Below are 26,721 nucleotides of genomic sequence, written 5' to 3' on the forward strand. Positions count from 1 at the left end.
TTTTCATTTGCACTACTTCATTTGTTTTGTATTTCTAAGATATACAGCACAGGAAAGCTATAAATAAGAGGTTAGAAACAGCTTGAGGGGCTGGTGATGGGATCACAAATCACGGAGTTCTATCTCCATCGGTACCCTGATGTAAAACCTTTATAATTGCAAAAATATATTTATCTCTGCTCAGGCTACACAATTTCTGTCTCACATGCTAAAACCAAGGGACCTTGACATTCCTAAAATTCCTACAAAATTTCTCATCAGTTAGCCCAAATCTGGCTATAGCGGCTGCTACTATTTCTTGTTTTGCTCAAGGCAAAGCTGGTCATCTTGGTGCTTCTGTCTGCGTGTCTTTCTGTGTGTGATTTTCCTACTTTCATCTTCCAACAACACTCTCAGATGGGCCCCCGAAGACCTGCGAGGTTGGCCTCACTTGGCCGAGATAAAGATACATTCCTACTGATGGAGTCTCTTCATATTTTATAGGACAAAGTGGGAAGAGACAGGGAAGCGGAAGGTGTTGGTACCCAACACCTCACGTAAAAGGCACCTAACATTGTCGGAAACTGATTTACTCACTCGCCTCATTAAAAAAATGTGCACTTTCAGATTATTAAGCTGTGGCTGTGAACTTGAGAGGATAAGAAGCCTACTTTGTGGAGAGAAGAGGTGTCAGGATGCCGGGAGCTTTGACCGGGTGCAAGTAAACAGGCAGAGGGCTCCGACTGGGTAGAGCTTGGCTGTGGATCCTGAGTGGGGCACAGAGGGAAGGGTGGGTTGATTTGTGACCAGAGAGAACAAGAAACAAGGAACAAAATCCACTGAGGACAGAGATGATTTTACTCCCTTCCCTGAGCCCTGCCCTTCCTGAGTGACTTTAAGCCAGGCACTGTGCTAAGTGGCTGTGAATTTCACATCATTGCCACCATTATTCCATCTGCAGATTGGGAGACAGGGACTTCACCAAAGACATTGAGTGGGGGATAGGTAGAGGCACAACAATTTAGCCAAAGTGGGCTGCTACCTCAAGAATGTGACCACTTAGCTCAGGAGTGGGATTGCATTTTCTTAATGCTCTTTAAACGAATCAACTGACCTGGCTGTTGGGGTACTAAGAAAGAGAACAAAAGAGAGAGAAAAAATAAAAAGCAACAAGAAATGCGAGAGAGAGAGAGAGAGAGAGAGAGAGAGAGAGAAAGAAAGAAAGAAAGAAAGAAAGAAAGAAAGAAAGAAAGAAAGAAAGAAAGAAAGAAAGAGAGAAAGAAAAGTTGAACCTGGAGAAAACCAGAGCTTTAATCTTGGGTCTACCACTGAAGGATTTGAAAACCAAAGACACAGTGTCTCGCACAGGATGTTTGGAAACAGTGTGATGGGATGTTGGGTGAGACGCTGATGCCCAGGATTGCCGACAGACCATGCAAGTGAAACCAGTGAGAGGTCAAGTGGCTCGTGTCCTGCAGATTCCGATGTGGCTGAGGATGACTGAAAACTCGAAAAGCAAGTTTTGCTGTCCGTGATTTACCTACCCTGGCGTTCACCATTTCTGCATCCTCCTTCAGCTGCCTCCAAGAAAACAACCTGCCCCTCTCCCCCTGAGTTTCTCCTCTGAGGCGGGGTGGTCGGCCTGCTCACGGCGTGGTCTAGAAGTAGGCAATCAACCTTGGCCCAGGGTGGGAAGGCATTGACAGGAAAAGAAGCCAGCTTCCTGGCCTCCAGGAAACACCTCCATGGATTTCATCTGTTTTTTTTTTTTTTTTTTTTTCATTCTGAAATGTCACACTTTACATGCTCAGGAAATCCTAAAATTAGTTGGTAATAACAAATAACCCTCAGGAGCCTAGAAAAATCAAGCTGAGCATCCTACCACACCGGACTTCCTCCCTCGTGAAAACAGCAGTGTGAGGGAGGTGTCTTTCCTGGGTAGCTCTCTCTCTCAGCCTAGCTGACCCTACATGGGTCTCTTAGCTGTAACCCAAGGACTCATTTTAAGTCTCTACTCTTGCAACACACCAGGTGAGTGTCTGGAAGCTTGTCACTTCCATTCGAAGCCCGTTAGCCAGGACTTGTCACGTGGTTCAGCCTAACTGCAAAGGGGGCTGGGAACAGTGGGGGACCACCTACAGAGTGTGCGAGCGCCCATCCCCTCGGCCACAGCCCTCCTCCTCCTTCAAGCCCCAGCTCAGGAGACTTCGGCTCTGAATGGCTGCTATATGATCCCCCAGGGCTTTGATATACATCTCATTTGCTAGTATTGAGGCCGAAGTGCCTTACATTCTTGCAATAGCTTCACCTACTCTTGTGTTGATGCATTAATAAAACAGGAGATTTGATAGTGACACCACAGGGAGTCATTGGGGATGAACTCACCATGGAGTTTCTTCCCCGCGTGGGTTTCTCGGGCTGAGTGGTGACACACTAGTGCACTGCAAAGGCCCTCGGGAAGGTGGTCCTCGTGATGCTTCTCTACCCCTTGGCAGCCTTGTTGTTTCCCTGAGTGGATGAGGAGTGTTCATCCATGCATATGCAAAGTTAGGGCCTTTCCCTTCTGGTCTCCTGCCCCTTGTTTTCTTACAGTTTGCCCTATCCATATTCCTCCAGCTCTCCAAAATACTTCACAAAATGGTGAAAGTTCATGCGTTTGTTTGTTTCCTTATGTCTGAATAGGGATAATGTGTTCACTTGTTAGAATTATCATGATGAATATGAGATTAGCTATATAGGGTGAGCTGCCCAAAGCCTGGCATATTGCAGATGCAAACCTACAGTAGCACTCTAACCTTTCTGACAGGCACAGCCAAATGCATCTCATCTTTTAGAGAAGTTAGAAGGTGTTGCGCCTTGATCAGTCTGTCTTCTTCTTTTAGTTTAGTTCACTGAAATGATCTGCTCATCTCAGGCACAGTTTCACTTGAGTACATGCACACACCCTTGTCTAACACATAAATGAAAAGCAATAAGAATCATCCCTCTTCTTGGCCAATCCCTGAACCATCATTCTTTTTCTGGGCTACCATCAATCACCAGTCTTATGCTGGCACCTCTAGCAGTTCTAGTTCTACAGAGCTCTAGTGCCATGAACTATTTATAGGTGCCAGGAGACCTATAAAATATGCCACAATTGAATGTATGAGCGAATAACTTGGTGTAAATTAAATGCGTCAGTTCTCCGATGCCTTCCCAGAGTTTTTTATGTTAATGTGTATTGCTAATCTGCAAAGGAGATGGGGGTTCTAGCACCCAATATTTCCCAAACCCACTTGACCATGGAACTATTATTAGTGGAGCTGCTCACAGGATAAGGACGCTGGAGAACCACGGTTAAGGACATGCTGGTCTAGTGCTTTAACAGTGTCCTCCTCTTGGTTCCAGGAATGTCACCTTTTTTCTGTATTCTTCCTCTGTTGTCTTGTCTGTTTTATTCCTGCTCCTCATCTTTGTTAAATTCCTGCTGTGTAAGTATAGTCATTGGCTGAACAATAAAACACAGAGATTAGTAGACCAAGGAGAATGCAGAGCCACATCAGTGTGTGGTGATAAATGTTTGCAATATGTTGCATTCACCTTAGCTGATAAAGTACATGGGTGAAAGGAGTGTGGTCTGTAGCCTTCTTTAGGACTTTCCTTCTGATTGGAATCTGAGCGGTCTGGTAGAGTCTTAAATATACAGAACACTTTTAGGGGTGGGGGAATTGTCCATTTTTTTTTATCTTAAGAGCACACATCAAGATATATTTGCCTGTAGTCATTTGATTTTTATGGCTTACCTGTTTCTAATTTGCTCCTAAGAACTGGGGTGGATAATTTAGACCAGACCAAAAGATAGAATTTTTATTTATACACAAAATCACCAATACATCAATTCAAGAAACAATCATCTACTCATTATACCTTTCTATTCTCTAAAGTATAGTTGACCATTAGGTGAGTTAAGTAGAGACTTCTACCTACACTTCCTTTTTCTGGGATGTTTCCATTTCATTGTAATCCAGAAAAAACTTTTATGAAATGGAATGATTTCACATCACACTCGGCAGCTAGTTTTTAAAATACAGCCATCTCTTGGTTATTACACTTGTATGTCTGAATTAAATTAGGTCAGAATTAATGCTAATTTTTCCTTTTTTACTTCTTTAGTCTTTGAATCTTTCTAAGGAAATTAATATAATTTTTAAAAGGCTCCTGTTAATTTTATTTAGCTCGTTCAATAAAAGCAAACATAGCCTACTTATTGTTTTCTGTGCCTTCACTTATAAAGTGATTTCACCACTATGACAGTTATAGAAGGCTACTTCAAAAAGTTATAGGAAAATAGATTTGAAAAGTAAGCTTATTTTGCTTCAAATTAAAAAGTCTATGCATAGTTTTTTTATAATATACATTTTCTATGAACATTTGAACCCTTGGTGTATGCTTATTGACAACATGTGAATAAGATATCTCCTTCCTTTGGTAGCTTTGTGTCTTGTTACATAGAATTTAATTCTGGAATTCTTAGGTTATTAGCCATCTTAGGGAAGCAACAAAGTAAAAGAATTTAAAAGCAGACAACTCATTTAAAAAAAGATTTATTTATTTACTTGAGAGGCAGGATTACAGAGAGAGAGAGGGAGAGACAGAGAGAAAGGTCTTCCAACTGCTGGTTTATTCCCCAAATGGCTGTAATGGCCATAGCAGGGCCAGGCCAAAGTCAGGAGCCAGAAGTTTCTTCCGGGTCTGCCACATGGGTACAGAGTCCCAAGCACTTATGCCATTGTCTACTGCTTTCCCAGGTCATTGGCAGGGAGCTGGATTGGAAGTGGAGCAGTGGGGGCTCAAACCAGTTGCCCATAAGGGATTCTGGCACCGCAGGTGGAGGCTTAACCTACTATGCCACAGCACCAGCCCCAGAACAGCTCATTTTTAAGGGGTTAAATAAGAAATGTACAGATGTCCATTTCACGGAATACACATTTTTATAACACGTAGGCTCTTTATATTTATAGTGATTTATAACTAGGTCTATGTTTATCAGAAATGCCTTTAGAAATTAAACCACACACACACACACACACACACGCGGAGCAGGGAGAGGGGTTCTTTACAAAAGTTCATGGAAGATGAGATTAAAAGATAAGTTTACTTTCGAGGAAACAATATGAAATTCATGCATAAATTTTTTAAAACACAGGGTTTCCTGGTTTTGGGGTGGGCCCCCATGATGAGACTTGCTGTGTTCTCCTATTGTGGACCCAGTAGTTGAGAAGTACTTAGGGAAGTCTGCCTCCTTTCATGGCTGACAGAACAACAGCAAAGAGTGGTGAAAAGATACTTGTGAGAACCACACAATGAGTGACAGTGCCAGCAGCAGACGTGAGGATCACCTCCTTTGAAGAACTCTCTTTTTCCACCCAAGTCAGTGCTGCTGGAGGACACAGCCGAGGGCCCTGCTTGTGACTAGCTGAGCTGATGCACAGTAGCTCCCACTTTGCCACCCAGTTCTGCCTCTTCCAGAAAAGATTGGCAGAAAGAGAAAGAGAATGGAGATCCTGAGCCATCCTATGGAATATTGGCTCTTTTTTTTTTCTAATTTAAGTATGTTTTAGATCTGTTTTGGTTTCAGTGGGCCAGTTGGCCTAAACAGGACTATTGTGCAAGTGCTATCTTCATGGTAGTTAACGAATGTAACCTTGACACATGGAACTCTATAATGGGATGTCTAGTGGTGGTATAAAGGTGTCCTTCATGGTGGTGAAGTATAGCTGTACGAGCAAGGCCATGCAATAGGTTTTTCCTGAGATTTTCATACCTTGTCATGCTGAACAATTTACTCCTCACCACATGTGGTTAAGCAAAGCATGCCTCAACGGGATTTAAGCATGACATCCTTTCCTTCACTCCACAAACGAGAAACAGATGCCTTTATTCTCTGGGCAATATTCAGGTCTTAATAGCACTGCTGCGCACTGGGTCCATTAATTGATGCTGACAATAGTAATACTAATAGTAATAATCACAGGGAAATTTTATTGAGTGCTGACCATGTGCCAGTCATTAATATTTTCTGGGATTACCTAATGGAATCCTCACAAATCCACATGTTGAAGGGTAGTGAATGCTTTTTCTTAGGCCACCCAGTCTCTCTCTCCCTGTTAATTAATAGTACCCAGACTTCATCTTCTCCCTATGGATATTTCCTGTGACCTGAGGGATATGGATCTCAACCACATTTCCAGGATGGGCCACAGTGGACTGAAGCCGATCAGCAAACCCCAAGCACGTGGCAGTTTTTTGATTAGCTCAGGGATGATCATGTGACTCAACTTGGACCAGTTTTCTGGGTCTCCTTTGGAAATACCTGAAGGGACACAACTCTTCATGGGAAATAGTGTGGAAGGAAGCTTGGAAGCTGCTTAGGGGGCCTCCTTTGGGTAGAAGTGGCATCAGAGAAATCACTAAAGAAAAGGAAAGGGAGTTAGAACTTTGTTGATTTCATTGAGCTGCTAGATTAAGCCTCAGTCAGTGCCTGTACTACTTTTAGATCTTTTAGGCAGTCGTTCCCTTTCATCGTTTCAGTTGAATTGAGTTTTCTGTTCCTGGCAACCGAAAGATTCTTAACAGTTTCTGAGAGTACAGTTTTTATTTTATTGATAAGGAAATGGATTGAGTTTGAATCCTTGCCCAATTTAATGGAAAAAGTAAATGAGACATTAGGAATTTGAAATCATGTGATTGGAATAAAAAATCCAGGAATGTACCTGATAGCCTGAGAACATCATGTTATTGTTAAGGATAGAGTCTTAGAAAATAATGGTTTCCTTCTGCTTCTTACTCTTGGTGGAATGTGAATTTAACTTGTGAAGAATGTGTAAAAAATTCATTTGAAATCTTGGACTACATACCCTTTGTTTGATATAACTTTCTATGTCTGGATTCTGGGGTGGCTACAGGAGCCAAGATATCTCACTGAGAAATCATTGTAAATCATCTTGTTGTGAACTCATCCCATGCAATTTTTTGCACCATGCTTTTGGAATAGCATTGGGTTGAAGTACATGATCGAATCTGATTATGTTTTTGTATCACCTGGGAAGCTTATCAAACTATCCTTTCCTGAGCTGCAGGGTGCAGTCCGAGGTCAGATCCCCAGGTGAGTACGACGGACGCATGAGCTGGACAGCCTCTGATCTGATCTTGAGGCCATGACTATGTATAAAGGCTGTTGCATGTAATTCAGAGACTGACTGAACAAAGGTCACGGCTGTGATCAACCAAAACCAAAGTCAAGAGGGGAGTGGACAATCTCTACGGGTACCAGCAGGAAGGAAGACCATTTGAAGTGCATTGGCAGCCTTTAGACCAAGGTGGTCTCTTCCACTCCTTCCTTACCATTTAGATTAGGGGAGACAAAAGAAGCAAAGAGAGTTGGATCTACAAACAGATTCCTTTTCTCAATATTGTGATAGCTTTTAGCAGTCAATTAGAGATTTATCTTGCAAAAGAAACCAAAGACTACATGAAAGACAATTGCAAAGCCTTTGACATAAACCTTCCATAAAAAGCTTGTCACTCTAGAATCACTGACAAGCCCAAAGCCATGTTTTCCAACTTTTAGCATATGTTTGATGACCTGATGTGCTGGTTAAAATTGTACCTCCTGTCCTATCCCACAGCTTCTGAATTAGAATGTCCTGGAGCAAGGGCCTGGGAATTTTCATGTTGTCTTTTCTCCCTCATGTTGATCCTTTTAATCTATTTATTTTTAAAAGCAGATAGATGGATACATACCTTTTCCACCTGCTAGTTCACTCCCCAAATGCCCACGGCAGCTGGGGTTGGGCCAGGTTGAAGCCAGGAGCCTAGAACCCAATCTAAGTCTCCCACATGGTGCCAGGGACCGAGGTCCCTGGGCATCATCTATTGCTTCCCAGCATCTGCATTAGTGGGCAGCGGGTATTGGGAACACATCTGGGAAACTAATGCAGACACGCCAATGTGGGATACAGGCATCCAAGCAGTGGTTTAACCACTGTGCTGAATGCCCACACTCCTTCTTGGTGATTCTAACGCAGACCATCCGGGTAACTCTACCTGTGAAAAACTTCCCTAGGAGAAATCTCAAAAGTGGACAAGTTCTAAGGATATGAAAAACTGGGGCCAGCACAGTGGCTCACTTGGTTAATCCTCTGCCTGCAGTGCTGGCATCCCATATGGGAGCCGGGTTCTAGTCTCGGTTGCTCCTCTTCCAGTCCAGTTCTCTGCAGTGGCCTGGGAAGGCAGTGGAGGATGGCCCAAGAGCTTGGGCCCTGCACCCACATGGGAGACCAGGAAAAGCATCTGGCTCTTGGCTTCAGATCAGCACGGCACCATCCGTAGCAGCCATTTGGGGAGTGAACCAACCAAAGGAAGACCTTTCTCTCTGTCTCTCTCTCTCACTGTCTGACTCTATCTGTCACATTAAAAAAAAAAAAAAGATACAAAAAAACCACATCAGCTATTGTTATTTGGATAATTATGCCTTACTAGGGATCTAAATTTCATATCATTTGAGATATAGAAATTAATGATATGATTATTTAATTATCTCATCAGTGGCTCAGTGTTCTAAAGCTAAGCATTGCAGGGTGGTTAAGAGTGAGCTGTGTCTTCTGTGAGTGAATCCTGTTACAGGATGCCTGCGTGCTCCAACCATGATGCTGTCTTTGGCCTGGGCACCTAGGTACAGTTCACCTCAGTTGCAATGAGATCAGGGCATAGAAGGGAAGGCTTTTTAAGAGCATTAATCTTACCAGATCTTCTCAAGGTGATGGCCGAGCCGGAGGTCTTTGCCTGGCTATGATGCCCCCAAAAGATTTTCATTTTGTCTGAGTGAAGGGAGCAGTGCTCTTTGTAGCACTAGCATGTTAGTCATTTTAGGCTGAATACAATAGATTTCTCATAAAATCCTGTGCAAATTGCCAGAACGTTAGTTATCCCATCAGTAACAACGAGCATAAGTAATAATACTGATGTAAATAATCATCCTGTAAACTCTTTATTGCGAAGGAGTTCAACCTGAGGTCATGCGTTCTGAACATCTGGTTGAATGACTGAATTGTGAATTTTCAGGGTCTTGTGAAGCAGGGTGAGAGCTGCCTGCTATCTTTAGGATCCCTGCCTGTTTGTGAAAACACTCCAAATAGTCAGTTTGGATAAGTAGGAAACTGACCTGCCTGTGTTAAAGGTGATTGGAAACTGTTTCTTCACTTCCGCCTAGGGAAGGCACTGAGGGTGAGAACACTCCTGGTGTGAGGACCCTTGGCTCATGGTGGTGGATTGCACAGGGACTGCACATTCCTCCTGTGTCAGTGTGCTTCGTAACTTAACTTTTGCCCTTCTCCTATCCAGAGGTGGGTCACTGTAGTATACACATCTTTTTGCCCTGCCTGCCTCAACTGCTGCTGTGACCCTATCTGGTTCTGTTGTCTGAGGTTGGAGGCTGCTGGCCCAGTCTCTCTGACTCCTCCCCCCACTTCTGGACCTGGACAAATGCCACATGGGGTCTGGCTTCCTGGGTGGCTGCTGAAGGGGCCCTAACTCCCTATGGCGCAGCCTTTGGATGATGGAGATGAGACTGGAGGGCCGAAGTGGACCAGCTCTCCTCGCTGATGGACTGTCTGGGCATGGTTTCTCTGCAAAGCCTGCCTGACGATGGCCCCCCTCTGCCAGGCCACCGGCAGTGTCCTTTCCGAAGCTCCTCTTGAAGCAATGGCCCATGCAGCAGCATGAGGAGGGGACTTCACAGGGTTGTTGGAAAAATAGAATTGAAAGGTAACTTTGAGAACAAATACATTTTTGAAATCCATGCATACTTTTTTCATAATATAAAATGTCCACCAACTTTTTGCAGACCTCTCACCTGCATGGACTTCAAAATGTTTTTGCAAACAAAGAAGCATCTTTTAATTCCAGTTTCCATGGACTTTTTGAAGTACTCTTGTGCAGTGCCTAGGATTGCTGCTAACCTTACCTGCCTCCCTTTCTGTTCCTCTCACTCTGCATAATCTACGACTGTGCCTTACAATTTTTGAAAGATATTTTTAAAAGATATTAATGATTATATTTATTTTTGAAGAAGCTCCTGAGTGGTTTCTTCTCCAAACTATTACATACATGAAACTATTTCATAATTGCTTTCATTGCACGAACAAAATTTTGACTGCATCTGTAATATTGAATCACAGATTTTGTTCTTTCAAAGCAAGAAAGTGGGTGAAAGGACTACTGGTAAACCTGAAATCAGTGACATATACAGAGCAAAGCAGAACTGCTATAGATTGAAAGCACACTTCAAGCCGAAGTCCAAGACATAGTTTTGAATGTTTCCAAAATTACAGTTTCTATAATTTCAGATTAAAGCAATGTAATCTAGATGCAGAAAAACAGGTAGAACTCCAGAGCGAGAAAACTCATTCTGGCAGATGTTATTTATTATTCTTTTAAAAAATACCAGAACTGGGGCTGGTGCTGTGGTGTAGCGGGTAAAGCTGCCACCTGCAGTGCCAGCATCCCATATGGATGGTGGTTCGAATCCCACTGCTCCACTTCCAGTCTAGCTCTCTGCTGTGGCCTGGGAAAACAGTTGAAGATGGTCCAGGTCTTTGGACCCCTGTACCTGCATGGGACACTTGAGGGGAGGCTCCTGGCTCCTGGCTTCAGATCAGCACAGCTCCAGCCATTGTGGCCATTTGGGGAGTGAACCAGCAGATAGAAGACCTCTCTCTCTCTCTCTGCCTCTACCTCTCTGTAACTCTGCCTTTCAAATAAATAAATGAATCTTTAAAAAAAGTCAATACTGGATAAATATTTTTAAAATTTAATCCTCGCCAATATACAGGTAATTATTAGTAGAATTAAAACCAGGACCATGCCTTCTAAATTAAGCAACAGCTCTCAACCCCAGGCCAGGACTGGGAGCTTCACTTTGTGTTCTTGGTGTCAATCATTCACTGGTGGGCAGGTCCGCCCAGCTCAGGAGTCACAATCCTTATTACAATCAAGTGAAGGATTTGATCAGAAATGCTGCAGAGAGTTAGACCTGCGGAGATCAAATCTTGGCTCCAGTGCAGTGAGAAAGCCTCAGTTATGTCACTCCGTGGGGGCCCTGTTAATTAATTCTCAATGAATTTTTTGCTTTGGTGGAAGTGATTCACACACGTGATTCAAACATTCCAATAACGAAAGTAGTAAGATGGAAATCTTCCCATTTGCCTCGTATGCCTTTGTTCCCTTTCCCTCTTACTAGTTTTCTTTTGGACACTCACTGAGGTGTTCTCTGCACATCCATGTGTAGAATATGTCTCGTTTCATTGAAAACTATGAATCACAGCTATTATTTCCATAGTGTCCCACTTCTTGCTTTTCTCACTTAATCCTAGGCCCTGGATATCATTCCAACTCATTTCACAGTCTTGCCAATGGCTGAACAGGGCACCACAGTACAGAAGCGGAGGAGTTTGCTATAGTAATGGAAATGGGTCTTGTTTTCCGTTTTGATATTAACAGAATGCTACAGTATATTATGCGGAAATCCTTGAGCCCATTTGTGGTGGTCTCTATGTGATAAATTCCTAGAAGTGGAGTTGCTGAGTCAGAAGGGAGGTGGGCCTTTAGTATTTTGATACTTGGAAATTGCCAAATCACCATGTGTTTTTGTAACGTGTGAATTCTTGCTTGAAAATGCCATCATGTCTTGTCGCTGTGAGTGTATTCTCTTGTGTCTAAGAGGGTGGAGGTTGACTGGCACGTGGCTTGTGCAGGGAGCTGTGAACTGACTCCTGGAAGAGAAGAGTTGGGGATAGGGGTTTGGGGGAGCAGGGGAGGAATGAAGCCAGGAGACAACTGGAGGTGCGCCGGCAGCAACACCCTTTCATCATTTGGGGGAAGCAAATTCTAGGAGGCGTCCTGAGCCTTGCAATGATCAAAAAGGCAGAGGAGAAGAACAAACTCTGCCGTGGGTAAAGCATTTCCAGGCAGTGAAGGGACTAATTAGGAGAGTACAGAGACAAAGGCTCGCTTCTCACATATGGAGGAGAACTTTAATTACTTTAAATAGGTTAAAGATTCATTACAATTATGCTGTTTCTCCCTGGACCTCCTCTGATAACAATAGATGCTTTTTTCTTCCCCACCAAGTTGGACACAAACAGAGCAGCTACAGTGGCTCACGGAGCGTCTTTTCCAAACCTCTGGGAAAGTCCCTCGTCCAAGTGTGGCATTGCAAAGGCAGCCCTCTTCTGTTCTTCTGGTTCTCCGTTCAGTTAGGGACACAACTCCTAGTGCATGTGGCGTGGCAGTCTCTGCCCCAAGCCCGGGTGGAGTGCTGCAGGGAGAGACAGCTCCATCGGCACCAAGCAGCTGCTGCCTGTGGAAAGACAGCAGAGGGAGGAGCTTACCACTCATCCGTTCCCCAGGTCTTTACCTCTGCCTGTGCCCACCCAGTTCTCTCTCTCTTCCGCTCACTCACTTATGCCTTGGCTTTAGAGAGATCTCGCTGCCAGTGCTTGTGTCATTTTACCAAAGACTTTCTTCATTGGAGGGCAAATTTCTTGCTTAAAATAATGGGATACAAATGTGGAGGTGGGGGCAATAAGAACACTGTTGTGAATGCAGTCTCTATAACCCTAGCCAGGTTGCCTTTTGTTGGCGTGTGTTTCTGTTCTTCGATAGAGCAGAGAATAGATGAAAGCTAATATTGTAAAGAAATTACTTTAATTCACAAAAAACGTCATAGAATTCAGGACTCTGATTCAGATGGAGTTGATCAAGTACTACTTTTAAAGGATAAGACATATTTTCACTTGTTAAAACACTTATACATTTTGCTGCAATATGTCCTTGGGTATTTATAATGGCAATTTTCCCTCCTATTTTAGGCATAGGAATAGAAGCTAGAAGGCAGGAATAATGTGCTGGGGTAATTTTGGACCATGCTTGAAGCAAGCACTCAAAATTGCATATTATGATCTCTAACTATTTGAACTTCCTGCTTAGAGAGAGAGAAAGAGAGCATCCATATGCCCTGTGAAGGCATCAAGTTAGAAGTACCCACCACAATTTCATGTTCTCTGTCTTAATTCTCTGGGATAAAGATAATTTTTATTATGGTTTGATATAGTCTGTTCAGAATAGTGGGAATTACAGCCCACTATTTTCCATATTTAGAAATAAAAATTTTGTATGATCTACCCTTCAAGGTTTAAATCCTATTGAAAGAAACAGACTAGTTCAGAGAGTTTAGATCCATTAGGGGTGGGGAACTTTTTTTTGCCAAGGGTCATTTGGATATTTACAACATCATTCACAGGCCATACAAAATTATCAAATTAAAAATCAGCTTGCTAGAGATTTACTGAATTTCAGATCCCGACTGTGGTTGCCTTGGCAGGGCCAGACCAAATGATTTTGCAGGCCTTATAGGCTGCAGGCCAGACCTTCCCCACCCCGATGAAGTGAAGACAACAAAAGGAATATTTGATTGGTTTAATCATTTCTAAATGAGTGGTCAGATTTTATTTTTAAAGGGAATTTCTCTTTCAAATCAACTCTCCTAGGGAACCCCTGTGTATAGAAAGCACACGAAGGTTGGAGCTCTCTCTTCTGGTGTTTCTGTTGCCTGCTTCTTGTCCTGCAACATTTCCAAGGCCAGAGATTATGGTAGGCAGGGCAGGATGGGGCTGGCGGGGACTGGTCATCTTTCTGTCACAAGACCTAACACAGCATCTAGCACATCTAGGATGCACAGTTAACATTTGTGAAGTTACGCACAACCTAGTGCTACAGAAACATGCAAATGAGATAGTTTAGGTGGACACCCTTAGAGTTCATGTTTTAAAAAATTGATTCAAATAAGATCAACGGCTCTCAAGTATATGTTTCTTGGTCCCATAAAAAAGGACTTGTGACAATTACTTTGGGGGTATCAGGTTAATGTAATGTTAAGGTTGTGACTTGCTTCTAGGGAATTTTACCTTTTAGGGTGACATGGGAGGCAAGGTCATCTGACAGATTGGAAGGAATGATGAGAGGGCTTTAAAATCGGTGTGTTCTACTACCAGACTTGTGTGGCTCATCTTCCTGGCAAAAGTGTTCCCTAAACTGAAGAGGTCACCTTCCCATTCAAAGGCATGTCTATGTGTGTGAGTGTGGCTGGGTGGCATTCCTTGGGCAAGGCTTATAGTAGAGATGTCAACAGCAAGGTGAAGGGCAAAAGTCTAGACTGTTGGGCATGTAGAGTACTTTTAAAAAAAAATTAAAAATTTGTCACCAGGATTTTTTTCACAAAGATTTGTTTATTTGAAAGGTAGAGTTACAGAGAGGGAGAGACAGAGGCAGAAGCAGAGACAGAGAAGTCTTCCATCCACTGGTTCATCCATGTCTCCCACGTGGGTGCAGGGGACCAAGCCCTTGGGTCATCTTCTATTGCTTTCCCAGACACATCAGCAGGCAGCTGGATCAGAAGTGGAGTAGCCAGGACTCAAAACAGCACCCATATGGGATGCCAATGCTGCAGGCAGAGACTTAGCCCACTACGCCACAGCACTGGCCCCGCTAGGATTTTCAAAATTGGGAGATTTCATAGCTAAATCCAGATTCCTGGTTTCTCTTGAGAAAGAGGAGGATCTGATGATACTGTGAGCCTACCTTCCTCACCAGTGATCAGCGGCAGCAGCAGCAGGACAGATGCTTGGTGGAATCTTGTAGTTGGGCCCAGCAACGTTTTAACAAGCTCCACATGATGCATGCTAATATTTGAGAAACACTGGTGTTGACTATAATTAGGTAGAGTTTGATGGTGAGTGTGCTTTCCATTCATGCTTGCAAGTATCTGGACCTTGTGAGTGTTTGAGGTTTCTTTTCCTGCTCCGTGTATGGATAGGATCACCTGGTGGGAAGGCAAGAGATTTTAAGGCCTCTGATTGTGAATCTGAGGCCCTCAGGATCTGAGGTCGCCCAGAGATCCTTAGGAACCCTAGCATATCCCATAGCAGAAGTCAGCTCTGACTTCCCATCTTCTATTTGCTGTTGCCTGTGTGACAGTATGAGAAAATGCAATTAGTACAAACAGATAAGGGCATTTTAAAGTCTTGGGAGGAAGAGAGCCCTTGTTAGAGTCCCTAATGCATACACACAAAATGGTTATACAAAGCTTTATTTATTTATATTGCAGGTGGAAAGAGAGTCACAAGTCATCCTGGTGTATTTAAGTGTGTGTGTCTTTAATGAATTTTTCAGAATGTCTGTATGGCAGTTTGTCGGACAGCCCATCTATTAGTCTCACCCTAAATGTAAACAAGTCCCCATTTCATTACCAGGGGATGTCTGCCCAAGCAGACTCTCCCTATGAGGTTGGTCTTCTACGTAATCCGCAAACAGGAGGCCCACACCAAGGTGCCCTAAAGTCAGCCTTCTTCCAGTTTGCTTGGTTAATGGCTGTTCTTACTAGAGGCAGGGCTCTATGACTCAGATTCTTTCTTTCTTACTCTCTTTTTCTATCCCTCCCTCCCTCCCTTCTTTCCTCTCTTTTTTCTCTTTCCTGTGGATGATAGAGATAATGTTTAACTTCTTAATATAATTATGAAATAATATCAGTGTTGGCCCAAGTCCTTGGGACCCTGCACCCTCGTGGGAGACCTGGAGGAAGCTCCTGGCTCTGGCTTTGGATCAACGTGGCTCCGGCTATTGCAGCCATCTGGGGAGTGAACCAGCGGATGGAAGACCTCTCTCTCTCTCTCTCTGCCTTTCCTTCTCTCTCTGTGTAACTCTGACTTTCAAGTAAATAAATAAATCTTAAAAAGAAAAAAGAAATAATATCAGTGTTCATCAAATATCTATGTCTTCTGTATTTCCCAACCACAAGGCAAATAGTGGAGGCCGTGTGGCTAATTCTTAGCAGTGGGATGCAATTGGAAGTGCTGGGTCACTTCTGCACCAAAGTGGTCAAGAGCTTGTACCTTCTCTCGGTTTTTACCCCGTCGTTCTTTGGCACTTTGGAAGAGTATATATTTGAAATGATGAAAGTGCAAAGTGGGAGACACTTGGGTCCTTGATTTGCCATCTGAAAGAGCACCATGCAGGCAGGACAACTACTTCAGGTTCTGGCATGAGCAAGAATTAAGTATTTGTTGTGTTAGTTTTGTTATGGCAGAATAGCCTGTGCTAGCCAATAGAGCCTGTCTCCTAACTCTGAGGAGCTGGAATTTTGAGCAATGTGCTGGGACTTCAGTGGAAAACTCTGAAGGAAGAAGCTTGGAGCTTACACATATATAGAGCTAGCCCTTAAAGCGAATTGTCAGTTGTCAATTCCACAGTGTCTAGACTGGGATCAAGATCTAAGATTATGTGATCTAATGAGTAGGACACAATGGAGGGATCCTCTGCACAGTGGTAATTAAGATTCCTGATGATATTTTAAAATAAGATTTATTTATTTGCAAGGCAGAATTAGGAGGGAGAGAATTATGGAGAAAGAGGTCTTCCATCCACTGCTTCACTCCCCAAAAGTTCTCAACAGCTGGGGCTAGGCCAGGCCAATGCCAGGAGTTAGGCAACACCTTGGGTCTCCCACGTGGGTTCAGAAAACCAAGAGCTTGTGCCATCTTCTGCTGCTTTCCCAGGTGCATTAGCAGGGAGCTGGATTAGAAGTGGAGCAGCCAGAACTGGAACCGACACCCACACAGGATGCTGGTGTTGCAGGTGGTAGCTTTACCCGCTATGCCACAGCACCAGCCCCCTTGTGGTTTGTAAGAAATTGTTGCAATTCAGGATAATTATCTGACTTGGAGCAGAATCCCAGCTAGTTTCTGCTATGGTGGACGTAGGTCCAAGCCCCTGGAAATGAAAGCATTAGTGAAGTGGTGAGGGTCCTAAAAACCAGGACTGAGGTTAATTACAGAGTTGGTGATGGGAGGTAAGGATGTACTCAGAAAACTAAGGAGACACTCAACTCGTAGTTTGGATGATCAGATAATTGAGGGTACAATACCCCAAGAGAAGAACAAGTGGCGAGAGGGTCATATTTGTTTGTATTGAGTTTGGGATGCATATGGGACATTCAAATCTCAGCAGTATTGCCGAAGGACAGTTTGGCGTGAGTCATAGCCTCCTCATGATCTCGTGTGAGCCTTCTGCTTGACTATCCTAATCATACACACAAGCGTACTAAAGACAGGGTATAGACTATGCTATATGCTATATGCTAGACAGTCGTAAGACAAGTCTAGCCCATCTCTTCCTACTCCAGGGCCATTTTCTGAATCTCTGCTGTCAATTGGAGATGTCTATGAAAATAGTTGTATGTAGTGCATCTAGAGGTCAGGTGCAACACTGGGCGAGGGCATAAGAACTTTGCCACCATTAGCAGAAAGATGGAAATGGACTTCATGGCCAAGAAGGGAATTGCTCAAGAAGACTGTAGCAAATGAGAAGAGGAGCTACTAACGAAACCTGACCAACACTGATGGCAGAGCCATGCTGAGGGAGAGGAGCATGAAGGTGATTAGAGGAAAAGAGGAGAGTGTGGTGTCCGGGAAATCCAGACAAGGGAGGCTGCCAGGGAAGGGAGCAAGATTAAACCCTGCTTGTGTCTCAACCAGGTTGAGAGGAAGGTTGCCATTGCGGGCGGGGGTGCTCCCTCCACTGGCTGCCTCCCACAGGCTGACAAAGCAGCTGAGTTTAAGCAAGGAGAGCTTTTGCCCCCTGAACATTTGCAAAGCAGGGATCAGATTCCTTCCCCATGAACTCCCATTGCATCCTCTGTTGATGCAGGCGGGCCTGGGGCATCCCTTAGGCACCACAAAGACAACCAAATAACAGCTTGCCCAGAGCACCCCAGCCATCCAAACCCCACAAAGAGACTTGGATGGTGAAGCAACCCCTTACCACTAAAACCACAGTTACCGCCACCCCCTGCTCAGGACTGTAGACGAGCTGCCTGCTAGGTTGGTTCATACGCCTTTTATTTAGCATTCTGTTAATTTGCTAACCACTGTTTTGGTCTATGTGACTGCAGAATATAAAAATGCAGTAGGTGGTTTATAGGAGACAAGTTGCAAGAGAATACTCGGTGCTCTGAGCGGCACACACAATACCTACCCTCCAAAGGGCTGGATTTTCCCTCCGGCTAACAGGGAGTGAGCTGAGCGAGGTTCCCCATCCTCTTTATGGCTCTCTTTGACCTGCTCCTCCCCTTGGTGCTGTGTGGTGGGCGTACAACTGTTGCAAGTAGGTGGCACAGCTGTTTGCTTTGACTGCTCTGTACCTCAGGGATCCCAGCCACACAGTTAACATTGCAGGATGAAAATGGCATTTATGCTTTAATAAACTCACCCTATTTCTTTGTTAGAGGGGAAAAGGAGGGGGGGAATCCCACCCACCACGTTGCCAGCTACATGTCACTGCTCCGAGCACACCACGGTGGCTAATGTTTTCCAAATTCTCCCTTGCATTGGAAATGGAAACCATTAGAAAAATATTGGGATGGTGTGAAGATTTCCCGAACACCTGCCTCCAACCTCTTCTGCACATATGCCTGGTTTTTGCGATGCGTGTAGCATTTTTTCTCATTTGGTGCATTTTCATTTCCAAGTGCATGTATATTTTATAAGTGTATGTATACATGCTTCTTGATGATTTACTTGTAAATTTCCTAAATGGGGAAGCCACACAAAGGTCGCCAAACTGTGGACAGAATTAAGTAGCGTTTCCTAATAGGAAATAAGAAAGCCGGCGTCAGAGACATACAGGCAAGGGGGTGAATGCATTTTCCGCCGGAAAGTTACTGAGTGTTTATAATCAAGGAGCTGATTGTGTACAGGAGGGCGTCTGCCTTCCCCGTCCCTGGCAGATAAATCACCACAGGCTCTCCACGTTCTCGCTCTGAACAGCTAAATCCTTCAGCCTTCTCTCCTTTTTGCCCTGGTACAACAACACAGTCACATATCCTTACTGGAACACCTGTTTTGCCCTCCTCCTTGCCTGCTAGTATCTATCAACATATATTTCATGGGTTACTGGGATGGCACATTTTGCTGATTTGACTTGAAGGATCCATAACTATGATGGACTTCTTTGCCTGACTCAGAAATCAGCTTTCAATCCCCCATCCAGAGGATCTCTGTAAATCAAAGGAAAGACTGACGTCGACTTCTTGCTATTGTTGTCATTATATTATTTTTATTAACCAGCCTGTTATCTCTGTAACACTGTGCAGCAACAAATAACTTCAGTCTGGGATAATGAGATTCGTAGTATTAAGGATGCTGGGAGTTAGAAGGGCTCTTAGGGGCTGGCATTGTGACACAACAGCTTAAGCCAGCACCTGTGATGCCCGGCATCCCCTATCAGAGCACAGGTTCGAGTCCTGGCTGCTCTACTTCTGACCCAGCTCCCTGGTAATGTGTTTGGGCATCAGAAAATGGCCCAAGTCTTTGGGTCCCTGCCACCACGTGAGAGACCAGGATGGACTTCCAGGTTCTTGGATTCGTCCTTGCCCAGTTTCAGCCATTTGGGAAGTGAACCAATGAATGGAAGATCTCTCTCTCTCTCTCTCTTTCTCTCTCTGTCTTTGTCTCCTCCTCTCTCCTATAACCCTCTTTTTCAAATAAGTAAATAAATATTTTTTTAAAAGAAGGGCCCCTTAGCTCTACATTTCTAGATATCAGTATAGAGGGATAATGACCTATAGTCATCCTAATGATTGTGATTGTCTGTTAGTTTAATATTTTTGCCTTTAGATTTTAGGATGTTCTAAAGAAAATAGAGATTTTTTGAAGTAGAGCTTTCATATTTTTTTCCCATAGCTTATGTTTTGCTCTCTCTCTCTCTAGATATAATTTAAAATGTGTGCATACAGAGATCTTCAAAAGTTAATGGAAATTGCATATTATGAAAAAATACATTAAAATTTCAAACAAATTTTGCAGCAAAGTAAGCTTAATTTTAAATTCCATATTCCCATGGGCTTTTTGAAGTACCCATGGGTCCTGCCTGTGACAGCAGAGGTGAGTTCAAGACTAGGGATACATCACGTCTATGGACAGTTAAGGAATCTTCAAGTGTGAATGTTGCTGATGATATCCTGATGTAAGTTTCCACTTCATATCCCTAAGGAAAATTCTACTCCCTTAGAGCCCCATCATCACAGACCCTAAATGCCCCTTACTCTGGTTTGGCTACAGCAGTTTCCATATGCTGTCTATAGTCTCTGAGGTTCTGCATCTGAAGATCACGGAAGCTTAGTGGTCCCTCTCCAATACTTGCCTTCCTACCACTCGCCCATGTCTAAATATGGTGAGCACTTCTTCGGGGTGCAACATCTGATGTAGACTCACACAACTTTCTGGGTCCTCAGGCAGTTCCCAAGTGTGGGAGAGTGTTGGGGATGTCTTAGTGCCCGGCCAAGGTCCTCCTTCAGGGTGCAGGGACTCATTCTCGAACTGCTGGAGGGTCTGGCTGCAGCTGGCTTTCAGCAAAGGCTCTGGCCAGGAATTGCCCTTAGCCAAAGACAGCCCCCTCACTCCAGGTTACACTCCCTCCTGGAGGCTGGCCTGTCCCCAACAACTAATTTGTAAGGGTACATGGACTCTGTCTCCTTGCCTCTGTTAGGGACAACTGAAGAACCAGCTTTGCTCTAGAGCTGCCTGTGGGATAGGCTGAAGCCTCAGCTGAACTTGCATCAAAGACCAACTTCTCTTCTTCCCAGTTCTGCTTCTTTTACTTTCTCACAGGTTTTGGTCCTCAAAACTTATTTCAGTAAGACATTTTCCCCCTAATCTTTGTGTCAGAATCTGTTTCCTGTTCAAGGTCCAGCGAGGGTTACCATTTATGCCTCCTTTTCTGACCCTTGTCTCCTGCTCCACTAACAGCTGATAGATTCTGGAAAGATCCCATTGATTTCCAAGATGACTGAATAGAGGCACCTGCATCTGCTCCTCCTCCACAGAGAGGACTAATACAGCAAACAGACAGGTGCATCTGGTGATGAGTGCCTGAGAAAAGGCACCAGAGCTCAGTAGGAGAATAACAGGTAGCTGGGAAGGCATGGAGACCTGGATGGCAACACAGAGGCAGGAATAAGGCCAATCAGAGAGCAAGGTGAGACCCTGGCCCCAGCAGGCTGGGCGGTGTTGGAATGGGATCGCCATCGCAGGAGAAAGGATGAATGGGAGCAAGCCCACCTGCAAGATCACCTTAGCAGGCAAAGTCAGTACAGGAAAAATCCACATAGATTTCCTATAAGGAGAGCTGCCTGCAGATCCCATGATCAGTCCCTTTGATTCATGTTGTGTCTGCTACTATCTCCAGAGCACAGGCTGTAGTAGCATGGCCTCCTCTTGAGAAAGAGGGCACCATCAGAACCCACACTGCCCTGTTAGACAGAAGCCCCTGGATAGTCCCATTCTTGGAGGCCCCACAGACTACCAAACTAGCAAAAAAAAAAAAAAAAAAATTGCAGCTTCCTGAATCCAACTAGACCAGGCAGAGCAACAGTGAACCTAGGCCATAGAGTTCTCCGCAATAAAAGGGGAGAATTCCACCCAGAGACTACCAGAGGTAGGGGCACCTGCCCCCTAGACTAGGGCCCACTGTCCTCAACCCCTTCCCCTCCCCCTGCCACCTGGAGGCTCTTGCACACTAGGACTCCTGGTCAGGATTCCTATGACCCTATCCTGGTCTGCCCATGGCTATTCAGAAGTGTGTGTCCTGTCAGTTCTGTGCTCAGGACTGTGCACATGGCTGCCTTGTTTGGGGCACCAGAACTGCTTTTGCAGCTTCAGGCTCTCACCCAGACAGCAGCTGGGGTCTGCATGCCCCGCCTATCCTGGCTAGTCCCAAGGCTTCTGGCCCTTGCTCAGAAGTATGTATATGTAAGGAGGTATACATGTCCCTTCCATCCTGACTCTAGTGCTGATCCCATGACTGCTGTCCCTTACGTGGACTGTGACTTGAATTCTATATACCAGGAATCTTAGCAACCCCGCTGGGCCCTGGGAGTGCTCTAGACCCTTGCTGTTGCTACCATCTGCCATAGCAAAAGAAGATCTTGGGAGATGATGCTACAGTGCCCAATCAGAGCTACAGCCAAAACAGCTGATCGAACTGACACCAGAAGACACAGCATCAAGTCACAGCTTTCAATAAGAATTCTGAAAAAAAAAAAAAAAAAAAAAAAAAAAAACAACAAGATAATATGATACTTACCCCCAAGGGAACAAAATAATGCTTCAGTATCAGACTGCAAAGAAAGGGAGATTGCTAAAAATGCCCAATAAAGCATTCAAGGGGCCCGGGCTGTGGCTCACTTGGTTAATCCTCCGCCTGCGGCACTGGCATCCCATGTGGGCTCCGGGTTCTAGTCCTGGTTGCTCCTCTTCCAGTCTAGCTCTCTGCTGTGGCCCAGGAGGGCAGTGGAGGATGGCCCAAGTGCTTGGGCCCTTCACCCGCATGGGAGACCAGGAAGAAGCACCTGGCTCCTGGCTTTGGATTGGCGCAGCACCAGCCGTGGTGGCCATTTGGGGAGTGAATCAACGGAAGGAAGACCTTTCTCTCTGTGTCTCTCCCTCTCACTGTCTATAACTCTACCTATCAAATAAAAAAAAAAAGCATCCAAAAGAATGAGTATAAGAATATTCAAAGAGATACAAGAGAATACAGACAGACAAAATTAGGAAATTACTGTATAATATGAATGAGAAATTCAGCAAAGATACCTTTAAGAAGAGCCACACAGAAATCTTAGAGATGGAGAAGTTAGTAAATGGAAAAATACAATAGAAAGCCCCAGCAACAGACTAGATTAAGCAGAAGAAAGAATATATGAACTTGAAGACAGATCTTTTGAAATCCCCCAGCCAGTCCAAAAAAAAAAAAAAAGAAGAAGAAGAAGAAGAAGAAGAAATAGTGAATGGAGATAGCCTCCATGATCTTCAGGACAACATTAAATGAACAAACATTTGCATAATGAGAAGGTCTGAAAGAGAGAAGAGTAAAGGCACAGAAACGTTATTCAATGAAATAATAGCTGAAAACTTACCCAATCTAGAGCAAAATATGAACATTCAAATACAGAAGGTCCATAGGACCCCAATAAACAACAAGGAAGAGTCCTCACCATGATACGTGATACAGTCAAACTCTCAGAAATATGACACAAAAGAGAAAACTGCCAGGTTACTTTTAAGGTAACTCCCATCAGATTAACAGCAGATTTTCATCAGAAACACTACAGGCCAGGAGGAATGGAATGAGTTCTGAGAGAAAAAAAATTGCCAGTCAAGAATAGTTTACCCGGTGAAGCCATATTTCATAAATAAAAGAGAGATAAAGACAATCAAAAACTGAAGGAATTGATCAGTCCCTGACCAGTTTATAAAATATGCCAAAGAGTGTCCTACATGCAGAAACAAAGACAACCACCGTCATGAAAATATGAGAAAGTGTAAAATCCAATACAAAAAGAAAAGGAGAAATTTGAAACAAACAGAAGAAATATTTAAGACAAAAAATCACAGGACTAAGCCATTACTTATCACTAATAACTTTTTATGTAAACAGACTAAGTTCCCTAATTAGAAGATACAGAATAATTGGTTAGATTTAAAAAACGACAACAACAACAACAACAATAATATGTTGCCTGTAAGCAACTCGCTTCACTGGTAAAGACACACAGAAAGTGAAAGGATGGAAAAAATACAAATAGAAACCAAAAGCAACATGAGTGGCAATCCTAATTCAAGACAAAATAAACTTTAACACCAAAACTGTAAAAACAGACCAAGACAGCCACTACTAGTGATCAGGGATCAATTCAGTGAGAAGACATGATGATTGTAAATGTATACACACCTAAGGCTAGATCACTTGGTCTTGTAGAATAATATCTAAAGGGATAGATCAACTCTAATGCAAAAATAATGGGGAAATTCAACATTCCACTTTCATCAGTGGGCATATAACCCAAAGAAATCAACAAAGAAGTAAGCCTCACGATAGACCAAACAGACCAAACATTTATAGAACATTCCATCTACTAGCTGCAGAATACTCATTCTTTTCATCAGCGTGTGGAATGTTCAAGGATAGGCCACTTATTAGGTCAAAAAACAAGTCTTAACAAATTCAATTGAAATAACATCATGGATCTTTTCTGATTGTAATGGACTAAAACCAGAAATCAGCAACAAAGGAAAGTTTAGAAAGCACACAAACACAGGGAGACTGAAGAACATGCTCCTGCATGAAGCATGGGTTACTGAAGAAGTCGATAATGAGATTAAAAAATTCCTTGACACTAATGAAAATGGAACAGCAATATACCAAAATGGAATTTAGCAAAACTAGTAGTAACAGTGAAGTTTATAGCAATAGGACCCACATCAAAAAGTGGATATTAAATAAAAACTCAAAATTGCATCTCAAGGACCCATATGAACAAGAACAAACCAAGCCCAAAGTCAGTAGACAGAAAGAAATAATAAAAATTAGAGCACAACTAAGTGAAATAGAAACTAAGAAAATAGTACAAAACTTGCTGAAATGAAGAGTTGGTTTTTGAAAAGATGAACAAAATTTATAAACCTTTAAGTAGACTACAGAAAACAAAAGCTGCAAATAAATAAAATCAGAAATGAAAAAGGATATATTAAAACTGATATCAAAGAAATACAAAGGGACACAATGGGCTATTGTGAACAAATGTATGTCAACAAATTGGAAAACCTAGATTTGGATAAATTTCTAAATACATGTAACTCACGAAAATTGAGCCATGAGGATTTTTAAAAAAGATTTATTTATTTGAAAAGCAGAGTGAAGGAGGGGGGTGGGGAGGAGAAAGAAAAAGTGAGAGAGAGAAGAATCTTCCATCCGCTGGTTCACTCCCCCGATAGTTGCAATAGCTGAGGCTGGGCCAGGCTGAAGCCAAGAGCCAAGAGCTTGTACCAAGTCTCCCATGTGGGTGCAGAAGCACAGGCACTTGGGCCACCTTCTGCTGCCTTCCCAGGCACATTAGCAGGGAGCTGGATCAGAAGTGTAGCATTCAAGACTCAAACCAGTGGCTGTATGGGACGCCAGTGTTGCATGCAGTGGCTTAACCTGCTATGTCACAATGCTGGCCTTGCCGTGAAGACACTGGAAATCTGAACAGGTCAATGAATAATGACATTGAGTCAACAGTCGGAAGTCTCCTCGAGCAAAATCTGCGGCTCAATGGCTTCACTGCTGAATTCCATCAAACGTTAGGGAAGAACGAACACTAATTCTTACTAAACTATTCCAAAAATGGAAAGAATTAACCCTTTTAAACTTATTCTATGAGACTAGCATTACCTTGATTCTAAAACCACACAAAGACACAACATATACAGAAACTTATAGACTAGTATCTCTGATTAACGTAGTTGTAAAAATTCTCTGCCATATAATAAACAGAATCCAGTAACACATCAGAAAAATCATTCACCCTGACCAAGTGGGATTTATCCTAGGGATTCAGAGATGGTTCAACATTTGCAAATAAATAAATGTAATCATATCAACAGAATGAAAGATAAAAATCATATACTCATCTCAATAGATGCTAAAAAGCAGTTTAAAAAATTAACACCCATTCATGATAAAAACTTTGAACAAATTAGATGTAGAAGAAACATACCTTAATATAATAAAGGTTATATCTGAGAAGCCCACAGCCAGTATCATCTGGAATGAGGATACTCTGAAACCATTTTGTCGCTCCCCCTTTCGCGGAGGAACGACACTAGACCCTGCGCTGTTCTTTTGTCTGCTCGGCTCTTCCCGGGTTAGCTGCTGTTCCCTCACTCACGGAGGAACGATGCCTTCCCGGGTTAGCTGCCGGCCCCTCTATCTCCGTGGAGGGGCGGCACCCCCTGCCGCTTTCCCCGCTTCCGCGGAGGAGCGGCCGGCGGCCGGCTCTTTCGGGGGCTGCTCAGATGTTGCTCAGATGTTCCTCAGGTGTTCCTGGTGCATGTTGTCTCTCTCCTCCTTTATAGTCCTCTTCCACCAATCCCAACTCTGCTACCCACACGCCGAGCACGCTGCTCTCCTCCAATCAGGAGCAGGATCAGCTCCTGCAGTTTATTGGTCGAACTGGAGGCAGCTGTGTAGAAGTTCTTTGGTCTCTCTCTCAGCGCCATATTGTGGGAGAGCAGATGCATAGAATAAGTCTTAATTCCAGTAACTTAGTCTAGTCTCAGTTGCTCCCCACACATTTCATTGAAGATCTGGAGCTGGGTGAAGATGTCCACTCTCACTGCTCTTTTTCAATGTGGTACAGGAAGTTTTAGCCAGAGCTACTAGGCAAGAAAACAAAATAAAAGGCATACAAATAGGAACATAACAAGTCAAATTCTGCAGATGACATGTTTTTATATATAGAAGCTGAAAGACTCTACCAAAATATTATTGAATCTGGTGAATGAATTCAGTAAGGTTGCAGGATACAAAATCAGCATACAAAAATCAGTAGCATTTCTATACACTAATAATGAGCTTGCTGAGAAAGAAATTGTAAGAACAATCCTACCCGACTCACAATAGCTACAAAAAACAAAAAACAAAAAACAAAAAACAACCAGTTGGAATAAATTTAACCAAGAATGTGACACCCTTCTACAATGAAAATTGCAAAACAATTTTGGAAGAAATTGAACAAATACACATAAACACAAAAATGGAAAGAACTACCAT

General features: G+C 43.4%; 2 long non-coding RNA genes across 7 annotated transcripts in view; one reads left to right on the forward strand and one right to left on the reverse strand.

Moving 5' to 3' along the window:
• Positions 1-26,721, forward strand: part of LOC149127184 (uncharacterized) — a 197,497-nt gene that overhangs the window by 19,435 nt on the left and 151,341 nt on the right. The window lies entirely within an intron of this gene.
• On the reverse strand, positions 11,846-26,050 carry LOC149127185 (uncharacterized). Its single transcript, XR_016232837.1, has 3 exons — positions 25,667-26,050; positions 14,656-14,896; positions 11,846-12,376 (listed from the first exon to the last, which is right to left on the reverse strand). It is a non-coding gene; the product is annotated as an uncharacterized LOC149127185 (long non-coding RNA).

Source organism: Oryctolagus cuniculus, chromosome 4 (genome assembly GCF_051225735.1).
Source record: "Oryctolagus cuniculus isolate XC-2025 breed Fujian yellow rabbit chromosome 4, ASM5122573v1, whole genome shotgun sequence".
Classification (NCBI taxonomy): Eukaryota; Metazoa; Chordata; class Mammalia; order Lagomorpha; family Leporidae; genus Oryctolagus; species Oryctolagus cuniculus.